Source organism: Macrosteles quadrilineatus, unplaced genomic scaffold, assembly GCF_028750875.1.
Source record: "Macrosteles quadrilineatus isolate MER2022 unplaced genomic scaffold, UCM_ALF_1.0 Scaffold_4__1_contigs__length_99947679, whole genome shotgun sequence".
Classification (NCBI taxonomy): Eukaryota; Metazoa; Arthropoda; class Insecta; order Hemiptera; family Cicadellidae; genus Macrosteles; species Macrosteles quadrilineatus.
In genome coordinates, this window is record NW_026542597.1 from 50,333,967 (window position 1) to 50,350,445 (window position 16,479).

The following is a 16,479-nucleotide window of genomic DNA, read 5'->3' on the forward strand; positions in this document are numbered from 1 at the left end:
TTAAATAAAATACCTTCAGTTTAAATACCTTAAGTGTCCAGTTCAAAATAATCATCAGGCATTCCACTCAGATTTGTTCAGTCTATTGGACGTCGTTTAGTCGAAACTACGTATATAGTTTGCAAGACAAATACTCATTTACCCATCGGTATTTAGTAAGGAAGAACGAATGCACTTTGTGAAATCACCGGCTGCGACGGGTAATATCCAAGCCACAACTAGCTAGATCGTTCTTGTGTTCTTCCTGAATAATTCCTTTGTATTGGCTTGAGTAAAGATTTAATTGTACTTATGGTGAACTAGTACGTTTATTAGGTTGTCAGTGTTTTAATAGCTTTTGAATTATTGAATTCCTGAATACTGAATGATTAAATTCCTGAATTCAACAATTGGGGAATTCTGTGGGAAAACAGTTCAAAGGTGTTGATTAAAAATGCATAAAAATTGATAAAAAGAAAGTATTTAAAAATACATTCTTGTAGAAAATCAAAATTACTTAGCTAGTCGTGTTAAATATACGGTTATCAATAACTTCCTTATTGTATTGTGTCTGGTCAGCTTTAGAAGAACCGATTCATCCAATTTCCGGTACATTAGGCCGGGAAATTGGTTCCGATTCCACAAACTTCGCTCACTTACACCTCGGGATATAGGTGGCAATATTAGCAGTATTCTACGCAAATTTCAATCCAATGATTCCATAGCTGAAATATAAACGCAGGGGACTGTTATAGAGAAGGGTCTGTTACTAATTAAAGTCTTGCCTTCAAAATTTTAATCTTTTATTACGATATATACTACTGATTGGATTCATAATGAACCCTACTTTTGTGAAGGTTTTTTTTTTAGGTACATTTTTATTAGAATAGGAATTTTATGATAAATAAAAACTAAACAAATAAATTCTAAGACTCTACAAACCATACTAAACTCAGCTAAGTAGTGTAAGATCTTTATTATTATCTATAATGGACAGATATATGTATCCTTATATATTAATAGATACAGTATATTACAGATTTATTAATGTACCCTAAAAAAATATAGATTTTGCGATATAATTTTAAAATAATTTTAAACAAAAACCGATTAATGTGATGTTGCTTCAGTTTATCTCTTGTCCAACTTAAGTGCTTTGTCTGGCAATAATGGAACTGCCAATCCCAACCTAGCTGTGATAAGGAGACCGATCACTATTCTTTATCTTTACACTGTAATATTTTATGTTAAATGTATTTGCACTACTACCAATCATCAAATAAGAACAGATATATTCCCTCCATTTACATTTTTTTAAAAATAATGACTATAAATATTGTGTCATTAACATTGATTGTCACATTTTATTTTTACTAAGATTAAAATAAGAATTATGAAGTATAAAATAAAAGGTTGTATAGTCATAATGTTTTTTAATGAAATTATTTTAACTATAAAACTAAATTTCGAACCGTGGTCGAAAATTTGACCAAAAGTATGTATTGTGCAAACTTCTCTATTTTCACCCCACGCTGTAAATAAAACATGTGATTGTTATTTCTTCAATTTGTTTAGATTTTCCGATTAGATTTTGTTGTTATTTCGTCACCAACATGGCAATCCATAAGATCCATGTACTTTTTGTTATTTAAAATTACAGTGTGCGTAGATTTTCCGTGCGATGCAAAGGAGCTGAGAAAGAAGGTTTTCAATAAACTTGCTTGTCTATTAATATAGAATCAGCCCCATATTAAATCTCCATAAGAAAAGGTGAATTTCAATTTTTGACCCAATTAACATAAATATTTTCATAATACAAAAAACATCGAAGTTCGATTGAGTTTTGTTTTTGGTGGCTACGTTTAGAAATTTGTTTAGAATAATATATGCAAAACCGTATATCCTTCAACCAAACGTCGTGAATATAATTTTAATTGACATAGATTATGGTATATAGTAAAACACAGCTGAATATTATTGTGGAAGCTACCATGAATTCTTCGAGGTATTTCATGAGCGGAGCATTCTGTACAAAAATTCCTGTTATACAAGAAATAAGTCTGAAATAAATTATACAACGTTATTTTAGCATTGTAAAAAATTACAATAAAGCAAGATATTTTTTGAAGGAAAATAGTATTTTACCCTGGTCCCTCAGTTGAACCTAAAATAGAGGTGACTCGTGATTGTCGTGGTACATGTGTTTTTACCAGGACAAGAATATCAATACAAAATGGCCTAAAAACTATCAGAATTTAATTATTTTATATGCAACTGAACATGACACTCCTGTGTTTCAATAGTAAATTTATTTATATCATAATTACATCCAGGTTCCTCAGGAAGATTATTTAAAAATTATATTTTATGGAATACTAATACTAGTGTTCAATAAATACAAATAACAATTTTAAAATGGCACAAGCAGAAAAAAAGAACGTGTGCTGAAATTTAACGTTTAAATAGCAAAAAATGTTTTTTTATAATGGCTACTACAATAATTTTTAATAATTTGAATACATCCAATCGTTGAAATTTGCCTTTTAACTTATCTTTGAGGACACAGGGAATCTGAACTACATCTGTAAGTCCACTAATACTTCAAGCTCAATTTAGTCATTGATCTCTAACTGAAAGGAATTTAGAGTATAATCAGTAAATTTTCCAGATATATCATCAATTCTATCGCTATCTTATAATATTTAAATCACATAAACCTCCAGAAAACGATATCAGCATTAACTAATACGAAGGCTAGATTGTAAGTATATCGGTGAGGTTAAAAAAATCTAGTATATTCAAATAAATAATATCTATCAACAATTTGTTTTAATGTGTTGAGTATCTTAAAACTTTCAATTACTCGTTGTATGGACATAACATCTATATGCGATTAAACTATAACTAATGGTCAGCTAATCTTGATAGTGTGACGTCATTAACACAAAACATTGCACGAGAGTTGGCTTTAGTTATCAGATGGCAGCTGATGTAATTCTAATTAATCATCCTGCAAGTCCAACAGATTGAACAAAATCGTGTTATAGATATAACCAAACAATTGGTATTCTAAGTTCTGTACTAAGAAATTATTTTCTTTTTTACTTTTTAGAAAAACGTGCTTTAATATAAACTACCAACTATTCAAAAGTTATTATAAAAAGCAGAGACCGCAGGCGTCTGGATTAGTTACTGTTCATAACGTGCTCAACGTGGTTTATTATTTCTACCAGACCCATCGTTTTATTGCTACTGACGTCACTAAAATAAATCAAACTAATTTTAATGTTATCGTTAAAAAAATATCCATAAGTGATACCATTATTCGTACAATTAACGAATTTAGAATAACATTAGGATTCGGTTAAAGGTTATTTGAATTTTTTATTACAACTATAAGGGGCTATTACATTAGAAAAATTATTTTAAAAGTATCTATTTAAAAGATAATTTTCACATTCACATACTTTAATTCGAACTAAAACTAATCACAACATAAGCCTAATATTCATACTTTTAATAAAAAAGAAGTATGACTAGTATTGTAATTTATTTTTCTAAGGTTAGTGTTGTTTCAATTAAATGAACATTTAATTTCATACCATAATTATACTCATACGTCGCATTATTTTTCATCCTTACGGTTACGTTAAGTTTTCTTTTTAACTTGATTGAATGCAGATTTATAAATCAAATATTTTAGAAATATTTTTATGCAGTTTTATCATATTAGTATCAATTGTTTAATCAAAAAATGTAATTATGGAGGTTTAACAGAAAAACAGATTATAGTTATTGAATATTAAAATATATATGTGTAATTGTTACAGGTATTTCAAAATACATTGTTATATGTTCTGGCAATAGATAATATTTATAAAAAAACACAATGTTCAACACTTCTTTAAATTTAATTGTTATAGATTAGTGGTGAAAATACGAGTAACTATTAAAACTAACTACGAAAACTATTATCTCGCAAGTAATTCACTGAAGTAAAATTCATTTGATTCATAAAGTTGCTAATATTTCTAAAATAGTGCTTTAAGGTGTAAAAGATTTTGAAAAATACAATACCTCCCATTTGAATTGTTTTCATATTTATGACGACCAAAGAGTAGTGAAAGAACAAAAGAGGCTTTTACACTAAATCAGCTTTGTAAAATCCCTTTTAGATTTTTACCTCATTCGCTTATCAACCACGATCAATAAAAAAATTAAATATCACATTTTACCTTATACATTCTTTAATAATTTATATTTTACAGAGATTAATTAGAATTTTGTTTTTTATTCATCGTTTCTACAATTACAATAAACTACGCTTATAAACCTTTGTTATAAACGTCTTACCAACGTTTCAAACATAATTTTTTTTTAACTTGCTTCTTTATTTATGTAAAAATTGCAATACTGTAGATAGAAATATAATGCAGTTTGTGGAAATCGTCTATTAACGGACAATTGTTGTGAAATTAATGTGAAGTTCTCATTGACCCCTTACCCCTACCCTTGATTAAAAATGTTAAATTGCAAGGCACCCATTTTGACATATCAAATCAAATGTGAGGGAACTATAAAAATAGAATGGTGGAAACTAGAGATATCTACGTCAATCTTTTCAACAGTTATGGCAGTTCAAAATTTGAATTTTCCGCCCCATTAAAAAAACACTTGTTTACGGCTTTAACTCAAAAACGGCAAGAGCTAGCAAAGATTTGGAAGAATTTTTATAGTTCGTAGTAAATTTTCTACATAACATTTTTAAGCGTTTTAAGAAAATCCCACTCCTTCACCATCATAAATTGCCCTACTTCTAAAAATTTTTTAAATTTCTCGAAATTTCTACGGGTTTTTTTATTGAACAAGTATTTTTCGAAGGTGTGACTAGCTGACATGCTTGTTCAAGAAAAACGCCACAAAAAATCCGGTTCAATGACTAACAATGTTTACAAATATACGTTTTTCTTATATTGTTTCTGGTAACGGTTTTTTGTTGAGTGGATTAAAAAACATATTTCTATTAATACATTTTCCTTATTTATTTCTATCTCATTTTCTTTAGTTATTGTAGGAGCTTTAATTAAGAATGGAAATAGATTTTAATGAATGCCAACTGTCCATTTAAAAAAATCATTTTTAAAGACGTCTTATTTACACTTAATAACCTAATTTCATATTTAATTCTGATTATAATAGCAAATACAAACGGTGTCATAGAAAACTGCCAGAAAACTAGGACAAAAGCGAGGATTGTTTTATAATTAAAAGCCTTTGTGAATTTGACAGCAAAGAGTTTAGATCAATATCAATATCAATACTGCTCGATCAAGATTAATTGCGTGATAAGTTTGTTCAAACTAAATATATTGTAGATAGTTCGGACTATACCCGTTTAGAAAGTTCTATAAGAAACTAACTAAGCATTTATTAAAAAATGGTTCCGTTAACATTAAATTGTTTATTTTCGAATCCAAAACTTTAAAATGTGTTTTTATTTCAAAGGAAAACTAGAGTGTAGTTGTTGATTACTTCTTGAAACAGTCTCCTATGCTCCACCCAAAACTTGAAAGTATGCATAGCAATAATCTATTAACTTTGTAATAAATGTCCTTAAGACCGAGCATTTAGATAGTTGTTTTTATTTTTTTGTTATAAGATGCAATTATTGTTTAAGGACAAATATCACCTAGTCATACAAACTCTTTTACATATAAATCAACATGAAACATAATCAAACTATATCTTAAAATAAATTTCCACAAGCGGCTTTCATTGAAAAAATTCCGATATCCTTGTTCAAAAATTACCTATGATTGAGATGATAAAACACATCAACGGATGCCCTTAGTACAGCATAGAAAGCCAACCGGAGTGTTTATCTTTTTAAATCCTAAGTTGTTAAGTATTTATTTATATGATCAGCTTGAACATACGCTAAGATTAATACAACAAAGTTAACTAAATTTCCATGTTTAATCAACTTCCCTTCTTACTTCCTACCTGATATTAGCTCTTCTATCCCCCGAAATGTTATAAATAAACAATTTATGGACAACGAGTTTATGGATTCTTTGGTTAATGTCCTTAATAATTTACATAAAATTTGATTGTATCACTCTTAATAATGTAATAGATTTACGGTAAATTATAATTTTTCAAAATTACCTTATAATTAAATTTAATACTAATTTTAAGGAAAGCTTTTTCCATGATTCTAAATACTTAAAATAATTTTCATAAACGTCTTGTTTAACGTGGAAACAAATAAATTGTTTGTGAGTTGAACCCCAAGCTAAGATCTGGTGCCAAAAACAATGCATTGCTTTAAACAATTACCAAGGGAAAGTTTTGTTTGTTATTACGAGAAACGTTTTGACACTAGAATGTATAGCCCAATAAAATAAGACATTGTGGTATGCAAACGGTTAGGTAATTTTGATTTTTGGATTTGTTTTTAGTGTTGGGCCCATAACATTAAATCAAAGTAAAAAGATACCATGGTGCGTCATGGGGTGCGCCACTTCTATATTTCTAATTGAAATGCTTTTATTTTACCTTTTATTACTTTTATTTTATTTTATTATATTTTTATTTAATACATTTTAAAACTATCGAAACATAATTTGTCTAACGATGCAATAGATCAACAACCGTGTGTACAAAGTTTGTAGTTTATCGCTCTCATTTCCTCACAGTTGAGCTTTACTTGTCTCCAAAGTCATTAGTAACCGCAGTCGTTTATTCGAATGTTTCACTTTACAATGTTGTACTAAAATGTAATATAGAGAAATCCTTATAAAACGTTTAAGACTCTAAAAGGGCCTAGTTTCGTTTTATGTTGAATTAAATTAATACACATCGCAATTTCTCCGGTGTGTTTAAGTAAACGTTGTTGAAATAACATGAAACTAAAGTGTAGCCTATATAAAAAAGAAGGTTTTTGAAAACGTGATTCAATAGAAATCGTTGCGTTATACAGAAACGGGCTCGATAAAGTACACAATAATACAGTAATACAGTCACTTCCATAGTCGTCATATTTATGACTATAGACCTCGTAAAATGTCCGGGAGTAGCAATAAATTTTGCCTCCAACTTACATCGTGTTGTCCTTGTATAACCATTTTGTGTAAATTATTGGCACTATCAAAAAGCACTCGGTTTTGCAAAAGTTTGATACAAATTCGGCAACGACCATAATTTTGTAGACGACTAATGTTTAACTCATTGTTAAATCTGCTCAACCATTTCTAATTTATTGATATAATGTATATTATATTGCGATGTTCGATCAATACAAGGCAAACTCAAACTGTCTCCTGGGTCGGGTAAAGAGTCGTATCCCAAAAATGATAGGATATTTTCCAATTTCAAAGATAATAGTATTGTGACCATGGAAGGCTAAACATCAATATTTACACGACTTTAAAACTAATGCAGAAGTATCTAAGTAAAAAAATATATTTATGTGTGTAGTTGCAGAATAGCTGCTTTTAACATATCCTCATGGTTTAATACCATACGAGTAATCTAAATTTAATTTGTATTAAAATTACAATTACAAGTGAATATAGTAATCATGACACATACACGCTTCGGCACTAATAAAACTGCTTCAGTTAATCATTCTCATTCCCTCTATAGCTTTGAGGCAAGAAAATTAGTCCAGTACAATGGAGTTAACGAATTACATACTCTATTTTTTTCTGGAAAATCATCAATAGTAATTAAATCCAAATTAGTTGAGCAGATGTTTCAATGTCCACAACGCATGGATTCCAGTTAACAAAATTCAACCGATTAAAATAAATAAAGACAACGTAATAAACAAAGTTAATTAGTTTCATGGTTTGTATATATGCATTGCCCACTTTACGTTTTCGAAAATTTAAAATAAATCGGATTGATGAACCAGGAAATTTAACCCTAATTAAATAAATAGTAAATATGAATGAATATGTGATTAGTATATTTTATAGTTTATTTTATAGTATTTTCATCCCCAGCAGCTTGACTGCAAAAAATAGATTATTTTTCAAACCAGTAACATGTGTAAATCATGACTACTAGAACTGCTTGCCAAATTAGTATTATGGATATGTTTTTGTTACTAATAGACTAAACAACTTGGTATAACAATACATCTTTTATAATGAACGCAAACGTATAGGCGAATATACGAAACTTATTAAAACTAGCCTGTGAAACTTAAAAATAGATTCAAATTTATTCTGATATCATAATACTAAAATAAAAAATATACCGTTGAAAACGTCAAAACGTCAATTGAGCCAAATTATCTTGTCCTAAGACGTTTCCTGTATAAACCTTATACATTACTTTGTCTGTCCAAATGTTCTACGATATAGGTTACTAAAATTAATGTATGTTTAGTTAAGTATGTTAGTAGTCAAGTAGCTATGTGTACTTAAGTAAGTATGTTAAGTATGTTTTCTTTCTGAGTATTGCATTGTATCGTTCACTTGCCATTATTGCACTCTTCTACTCTGAGTGATCCCATAATGTTAATATAATTATTACAAGTATGTTGTTTATTAAATTACAGCTGATTACACATTTTACGTGGTCTTAAGCATGTAATCATTTTACACCAATTGGCTGGCATCAGGTCAGCTCCCAAGTTGTTGACAATCACTATAAGAATAAAATTATTTACATACAGTTGAACTTAGAATAAAGGATTATTAAGTTATGTTAATTCATTGATGTGTTCAATAGCTCCTTATTGAAAAGTGTAAGTAATCTAAAATAATTTAACTGTATTTTATACTAATATCCGTAATAATAATTTTAATATGAATCTAAATTTGACTACCACCACTGCCTAATAACTATTAATCGTTATTTTTGCTGATTCTTCTAAATGTTTCTCCATACTGTATAAACTTAAAGTTGTAGTTTAGTTGACTGCAAGTGTATATATATATTTGCTTATTGTGTATATTTACAAAACTTTGTCTATTGTGGTGAACAATAGCGTTAGTTCCATTGACTGAAAACGTTTTGTATCTCTTGAACTTAAAAAAATATCTCGAGCTGGCAAAACCTCACTTACGGCCTCAGGTACGAAATATACTATTAGGCCTTCGGTAAACTAATTATTGCAAAAACAGTAAATTAGCAAATGTCATATTGTTACTTACATATTAACAATTTTCATTAAAACATTTAATTCATGTAAAATACTATATTGAATATAAAATAGCTATGTTTTCCGAGAACACCATGTAATAGTTCACAGTCACAGGAACAGAATTATGTTTATAAATGAGTTATTTGCAAACTATTGAACAATACATGAACGAAATGGATATATGTATTTAATACGAGCTGTGGATATACGATATAAGGGAATTTTCCATGTTCGTTTTTGAAGCAGTTTTTACGCTAATTGATACTGTAAAAGAGTGAGATATAGATAGATATGCATATATAGACCTTTGTACTGCTGTATGTTAGAATGTTAGTTCAGGTCAAGCACCTTGGATAGAGCGATTTTGTGGTTCCGGTATGCATTATTAACTAACGAGCCCTTACTGAGAATAATGATGAGCCACCTGATACAACCGAACCCAGATTAACTTCAAAACGTTACATTTACTGCAAAATGAGTGTTAAACATGCTAAAATAGAAAATGAAAGATTGTTTTACAATTAAACGGTAAACACGTCTTTGGTTTGTTGTTTTTTTTGTATAAGTTACTTACAAGTCATATTCATTTAAAGTTCAAAAAATGTTGTAAAACTCAAGATCTATTTACATATACAGTTACATGTATATCTGTTGGCTACAAACTTTAGGACTCATATCCATAATACGCGAGAGTTAATATCTGTACATCAAATTAATGTGCAATTCTGAAAATTAGAGTAAGGAATCAAAGAAAGATACTAAAAAAATTGTAATGCTTAGAAGTAATGATTATGGATTTAAATTACTTAGACACATTATAGTGCAAACGTATACGATCAGCAAACGGATACGACTTATACGATATCTAGGATTGCATATGGAATGTATCGATTAATATTCTATCACAAGTGTTATGTTGAGAGGTATGTTATCTTTGAAGTTGGTTCAATTCCATAACTTCCTTTGGTACAAGTTAGTGCAGAATATTATTTAATTTTACAATATAATATCTGCAATGTATTGATCTATATTTTATCTCAAAGAAAATATTCTTTGGTCGAAGTTCATTGTTGGTGATGGTAAGTTAATGTTATAAGTTTATTTTGGACATTTCACATCACAAAGAAAAAATACAATGCATCAAATTATGATTGAAAATGTCCGCAATAAATTTTAAACAACAAAGAGGGAAATTATCTTTGAAGTTCTAACACATTCTATCACTTTGATTCGCATAAAGTCTTAAAAAATTACGCTTCCGCCAAGCATGAATCACATAAAATGTTGTTTTATATTTTCTCCCTATAGTTGTTACTGTGAAGATTAAGGTATTTTACAGCTAAGCTTGTAATCTGCAACACGTAAATAAAGAAATGGTGAATATACCACTAAACACAATTTTATCTTCATTACTGCACCACCACTATTTGCAAAAGGTTTCTGCGTGGTTATAGCAACCAAACCCATGATTATGGTTGCTTTGGTTGTTCATGTGGTTTTGGAGTGGCGTGAAATATACACTGATGTCTTCATCAATTACTACATTTAGTGTTGTTAAATTTTATAAAGTTTCCTATTATTCCCATGCAGTTTTATAGGGTAGCTTATCGCTTAAACCATGAACCGAAGGAATCGAACATATAATACCAGGTATTAAATCTCAGAGTTTTTTGTATGAGTATATTTTGAAAAGCCGAGTTGTTATAGTGCTTACTGTTCACCTTTAAATCTGAAGGTTGGTTGTTCTATTAAAAGTAAGATCTTCACCTGATGCAGATGCTTTTAATGCTATAAATTAATTATGCTTTATAACATCAGGTCGATGTTAGATAGTAACAAAACCAATGTATGGATCTTCTCCTTACAAAACACGTCCAGATACAATACAATCAGTCACTAAACTACTTTGGCAGATGTCCAAATGTGTTTCCAGTCTAAGCACTTCCCTGTATATCTTACAAGACAATTTGGTAAACATCATTAAATCTTGGAGGAAAAGATTTTTTTCATAATTAGCTTATCTGACAGAGAGATTTAAGCTAATGTCTCATTTTACGAAAAACTCCAACATCTTATTGATCATAATTTGCAAGTTAGACTTTTTGTTCTTGGTAATGACCTTGTTTAATTACAATCAGTTATTGACTAATAATTTATTATTTTATGTATATTGGGACCAAATTAAGCTTATTTTACTCAACAATCTGATTTATATCTTCCTTGATATTGCCTCCCACGTCAAAACATTATCGAGGAGGGTAGATGTTAATGAAGCTTCAAATTCATAATTAAAACTAGAAAAGATGCCAATCTCATAGCCTGAGAAAAATACTGATATATACAAGCCATCTTAAGCAAAACAAAATCTAGGCCTACTTACTTCAGCCTCATCGAAATTGCTCAACTCTTATGAGTAATCACTAATGCTTACTATGCATATTTGTCAAATTGTATGGTAATAATTTTTATCGTGATGAATTTTTTTAATTTTCAAAGGGATTCAAAAAACCCATCACAAAGTCATAGGTCTTATCGTCACATTAACATTGTTCCTCTGACCTTTTACTGTGATGGTTATGACGACAACGACTATTGCTATGATGATACTGTTGTTGACGTTTCACCTTCCTTGTAGCATTATATTTTCATCTATGGTGAGTTTGACCACAGATGTTTTCGTAATTTTCATAAAATAAACTCATTGTTTATGTAGCTGTGCAATGTGTAATATACAAAAGAGTAGATATTGGTTGGTAAAACAAATCGTTTCTTCTCAGCACTGAAGAAAATATGTTTTATATTTTTTTCTTTCAACAAAACTATTGTATGTAAACAATACTCGGGATAAAAATTAATAAGGTCTGTGCTCTTTTATACGCAGCAGTTGTAGGCCAGATTTACAAATAAATACGTGTAAATAAAATAATATTTAAAAAATCCAATGAACAAAGTTAACCATCTAGAAAACCGAATCTGAAGCTGGAACTTTAATGTTTTTTTAACTCTAGATTAGAGACAGAATGGACATTTTTTTAGGAAATGAATAAAGGCATAAATAAAACGGCAAAATAAATTAATAATTTATGGAGAATCGTGAAGGAGAAGTTAATTTATTTATTAATATGTTTTTACTGAAAATTATTAGCTTCAGTATTGAACCCGCAAAAAATGTAATATCATGAAGACCCATGACTTAATTAATTGTCTGAGCTGCTAGGAGAGCATTATCCAGTGGAACACACAGCTATTTTCTGATGTTATAAACAAAAAAACTCTGATAGGCTTTTTTACTTGATATATTTATAAAAACTGTTTCGGTAAATTAATCCCCGAGGTAGGAGCCATGAGTGGACACAACTTGTTTTGGTCCTGTGAATTGGAATGCTTACATTCCGTGTCGTTGCAGTTCCGAGCACATGCTAATTCAATAACTCTTGCTCACTTTTAAGTAAACAAAAGCTAATGGTAATATTGTTAGACCTTTGAGTTTCAATATTAATATTTTAAATATTTGACTATCAATTTTATTTGTAAAATTAATAATAATATATTGCTTATAAAATTTTTGTAACTAGAGTAGGCAGATTATATTTTATCATAATATTATTATGATATATTATTACTGTTTTTATTATAAAATTAAATATAAATAGTCGAGAAGAGCGAGCAAAGCTCTTATACTACACTCCCGGTTTTGTTTTCCAAACTCTTCCTGAACGGCTGAAGTGATCCACAAGAAATGTAACACAGTCACAGTAACCAACTATGTACAGGTATTGATACAAATTGTACGAATTGACTATCAGGATATTTTCCCATGTGAATTAAAACGCTTAGAAACTTAACCTGAGCACTTACTTGAATGAGCTTAAAAGTAAAAATAAAAATAAAATAACATTATGGAATATCTCAAACGCAAGCTATGAGATAAAAATCTCCCTATGTGGAAAAGAAGGATGCAACTGATGGTAACTGGATTAACATATCAATAACACTCAAAATCTAAAGCCTAGGATATTCTGTTGTATTTGATATATTACGGAAATCTTTTTGGGACTATATACAGTATACCGTACAGTAGCTAAAATACATGTTCATATTTAAGCTGTCGAGGGAAACGAGCTGGTCTAATTGTAAAGCATATGATTTTAGTATCGGGTTCAAATCCTGCCACCAATGGAATTTATCTAAGTGCTATAGTGCGGCCTCTAGATCTAACCTGAATTAAAGTTAAAATATTTCAGGCAAAATCATAACTTCCCAGGACAAGATAACTGTGTAAGTGTGCTAAAAACTGGTCAATTGTTAAGTAATGATAATGTGATAGGTTATGATGACATATTTAACTAAATCTACATTAGATTTATCAATTAACTTATAATTAAGAAGGTTGTTCTTTTCTTTAAAATATGACATAAAACCTTTTTATAATGTAAGTATGTAAATTGGCAAGACGAGGTTAAGAGCCCAAAGTGAAGTTGACCAAAAGGAAAAAGATTTATAATTACTTGGACTGTAATCTACGACATTTGAATGTGGCAAGCGGGGTGTAAATATCACGAAACATAATTACATTTTACTGCATTGCTGGCATTTTTGGTAAAATTGATGACTTAGTTCAAGATTATTGTTTACAAAATAGAAGATCAATCACAACTATCTAATTAGGTAAAATTTTCTAATTTTTAAAACAGCCTAATGTTTAATGCGAAACCCTATTTTATCATGATTGAAACAAAGTGTCTAACTACTCAATGGTGTTGATGAGGTAAATTTGGGTAAATTTGGTAAATGTTAAATAATATTTTCTCTACAGTTATTGTCAAGGAACTAGTTTTCCTTGAACTGACCAAAGTAGCTATTTGTTGAATTTACTTAATTTTGCCGCACTCATTTTTTAGCACTCATTTTTTTGCTGCACTCCAGTATTCCAACCAAACGACACAATACAGTGTTTTTATCAGGCACGTAATACGTGTAGTACGCTTGGAAATAAGTTGGCAACACGACTCAAAGATACTACGACTATAATCAGCTGGTGCAGCGTTTCACAGCCTTTTGCATTTTGATACTATGAATTAACCTGTCGTTTTGTGTTGACATTCTATTTCCGTGAAACTCTTGGATTTAACTTAACCTAAACCATGTCGTTCAAAGTTTGAAAGACTAATTATTGATATGGTTTTTTACATATTATAGGCAATTTATACGTGAAACGAATCTTTACCGTTGGCAAAATATACGTCTTTGGATTGTGACGAGAACTCATAAAAAAATGAAAATAAAACCCAGTAATTTTTTTTATTATTTAGATATCCCCTTGAATAAGGGACTGACTAAATGAATGAATGCAATTTAAGTTCTTTGTTTGTTATCCAGCTAGATTTCCATATTATTTTCAAAGTGATAGGCCTACTGTCATCTTTACTATGTAAAACAATAATGTTTTGAGCCTATAAGTTATAAGATGGAAATAATATAACAAACCTTTGATATCAATTTTATGTACAAAAACAATAACTATAAGTAAGTCAATAGTTTTTTTTTATAATATTACTAGTGGTAACATATTCATGGATTATTATCATATAGATAATCGTTTATGAAAGTCTAAGACTTTCTAAATTACTGTAAAATTAATTTAGTGCTACAAATAAACATACAAAGATTCGAATTATTCACATTACATACGAACTTAATAAGTCTAACTCTTCGTTATATAATTCTTTGTTGAAGAGTAGGACAAAATGACTCTCCGGGTACATAAGGTACATCAATGGCTTTTAATTGGTTCAGCGAAGTTCTGTAATTGTGGCTTGGTTAGAAACAGAACACTGTTGTAGAGGCAATTACTTATAAGCACGTTGCCATGTTTTATATACATTCTATAGTATGTAACAACTGTTTGTATTTTTCAGACAATTGTTTAGTATCTGCACCTTGATAACGATGTTTTCATTTCAATTTATAGTTAAAATTCTGTTTGACCCGATTAGTAATAATGTGAAAGGTTTTAAGTTTGGATAGTGCACTAACTATTACTGTTGATTTTATTCGAACAAAACAGTTTCATGTGTTACTGCAAAATAAATAAGAAGCTATAAAAAGTAAAGGTGGACAATGAGGTTCCAGACATAAAAAAGGTAGTTAACAGTAAAATCCACATTATGTTTTTGCTGTGTGTATGCGATACATTTTACTGAAGTTGTATGGCATGGGTTTTAAACTTACAATTAAAAGTTTTTTTTTTTCATCCCAGCATCGATGTAACGGGTTTTGATAGGTATTCATGTGTCCAGATCCCCTGTGGTAAATATCCTATATAGGTTATATTCCTGTTGGCTGTTTTACATAAGAAACATTCAAAACTTAAAATTATTGTTAATTAATTGGCATTACTTTTATTATGGGTGGAGTGATAGTGAAAGATGTAATTGTTTCAAATATATTATGCAATGAAAATGTCGATGGTTCTAACTACTAAAGTGAATACTTGAAATATATTTCAGGAATATAAGTTTTTCAAAATTTGTTTTGTCTATTAATTATTCTAATGCTAATTTACAAACATAAATCCCCTCAGTAGTAGCTATGGCCGTGATATTAGTCTCGTCGCAGCAGAGGCCAATATATCAAACAACGATGGGTCTGTGCACTATATTGTATGGCTCAACACGGTCTTAAGTTGGCAGCACTGTTTTGACGGCAAGACACAAATGTAATACAACTGTGCTTGAATCACTTTTTCGAACAAGTATTTTGTAGCAGTTCTCAGTTTACAAAACGCTACACTTAAAATTGACTGAGTAATTTAACATTTTTAATAGTATACTAGCTAATTTACATGTGTTTTGCTACGGAGATGATTCTGAAGATTTATATTTGTCTTGTAAATACCTTCTTAAAACTGTTGTGTGGCTAATCTAGAATCTAGCTAAAAGTATTTTGATTGAACAATAAGACTTTTTAATGTCAATTGTAATATCTAATTCGACCAAAAAACTTGTCAGTTGTTTTCTTCATATAGTAGTTTATAGAAAGGGACTTAATCAAACAGAACTGGTCGAACGGTAAACATGTCCGGATTCGTTTCCGGTGATTTGCGATAAAAAGACTGATCTAAATCTATGAAATTTGATCTAATTTTACAATGACATTTCTTGGTCAAACGGCAATAGAACCTGAGTCAAACGATATGGGAAAACCAATCACAAGTCGATTTTGATTAGATACGTAAGTACACAATGTACGATTCTTGTTGTGAGAAATAATCTTAACCTAATATTTTAATGAGTTTTTATAAGTGTTACTAAGCTTAACATTACTTCTGGAGCTGTGTTGGT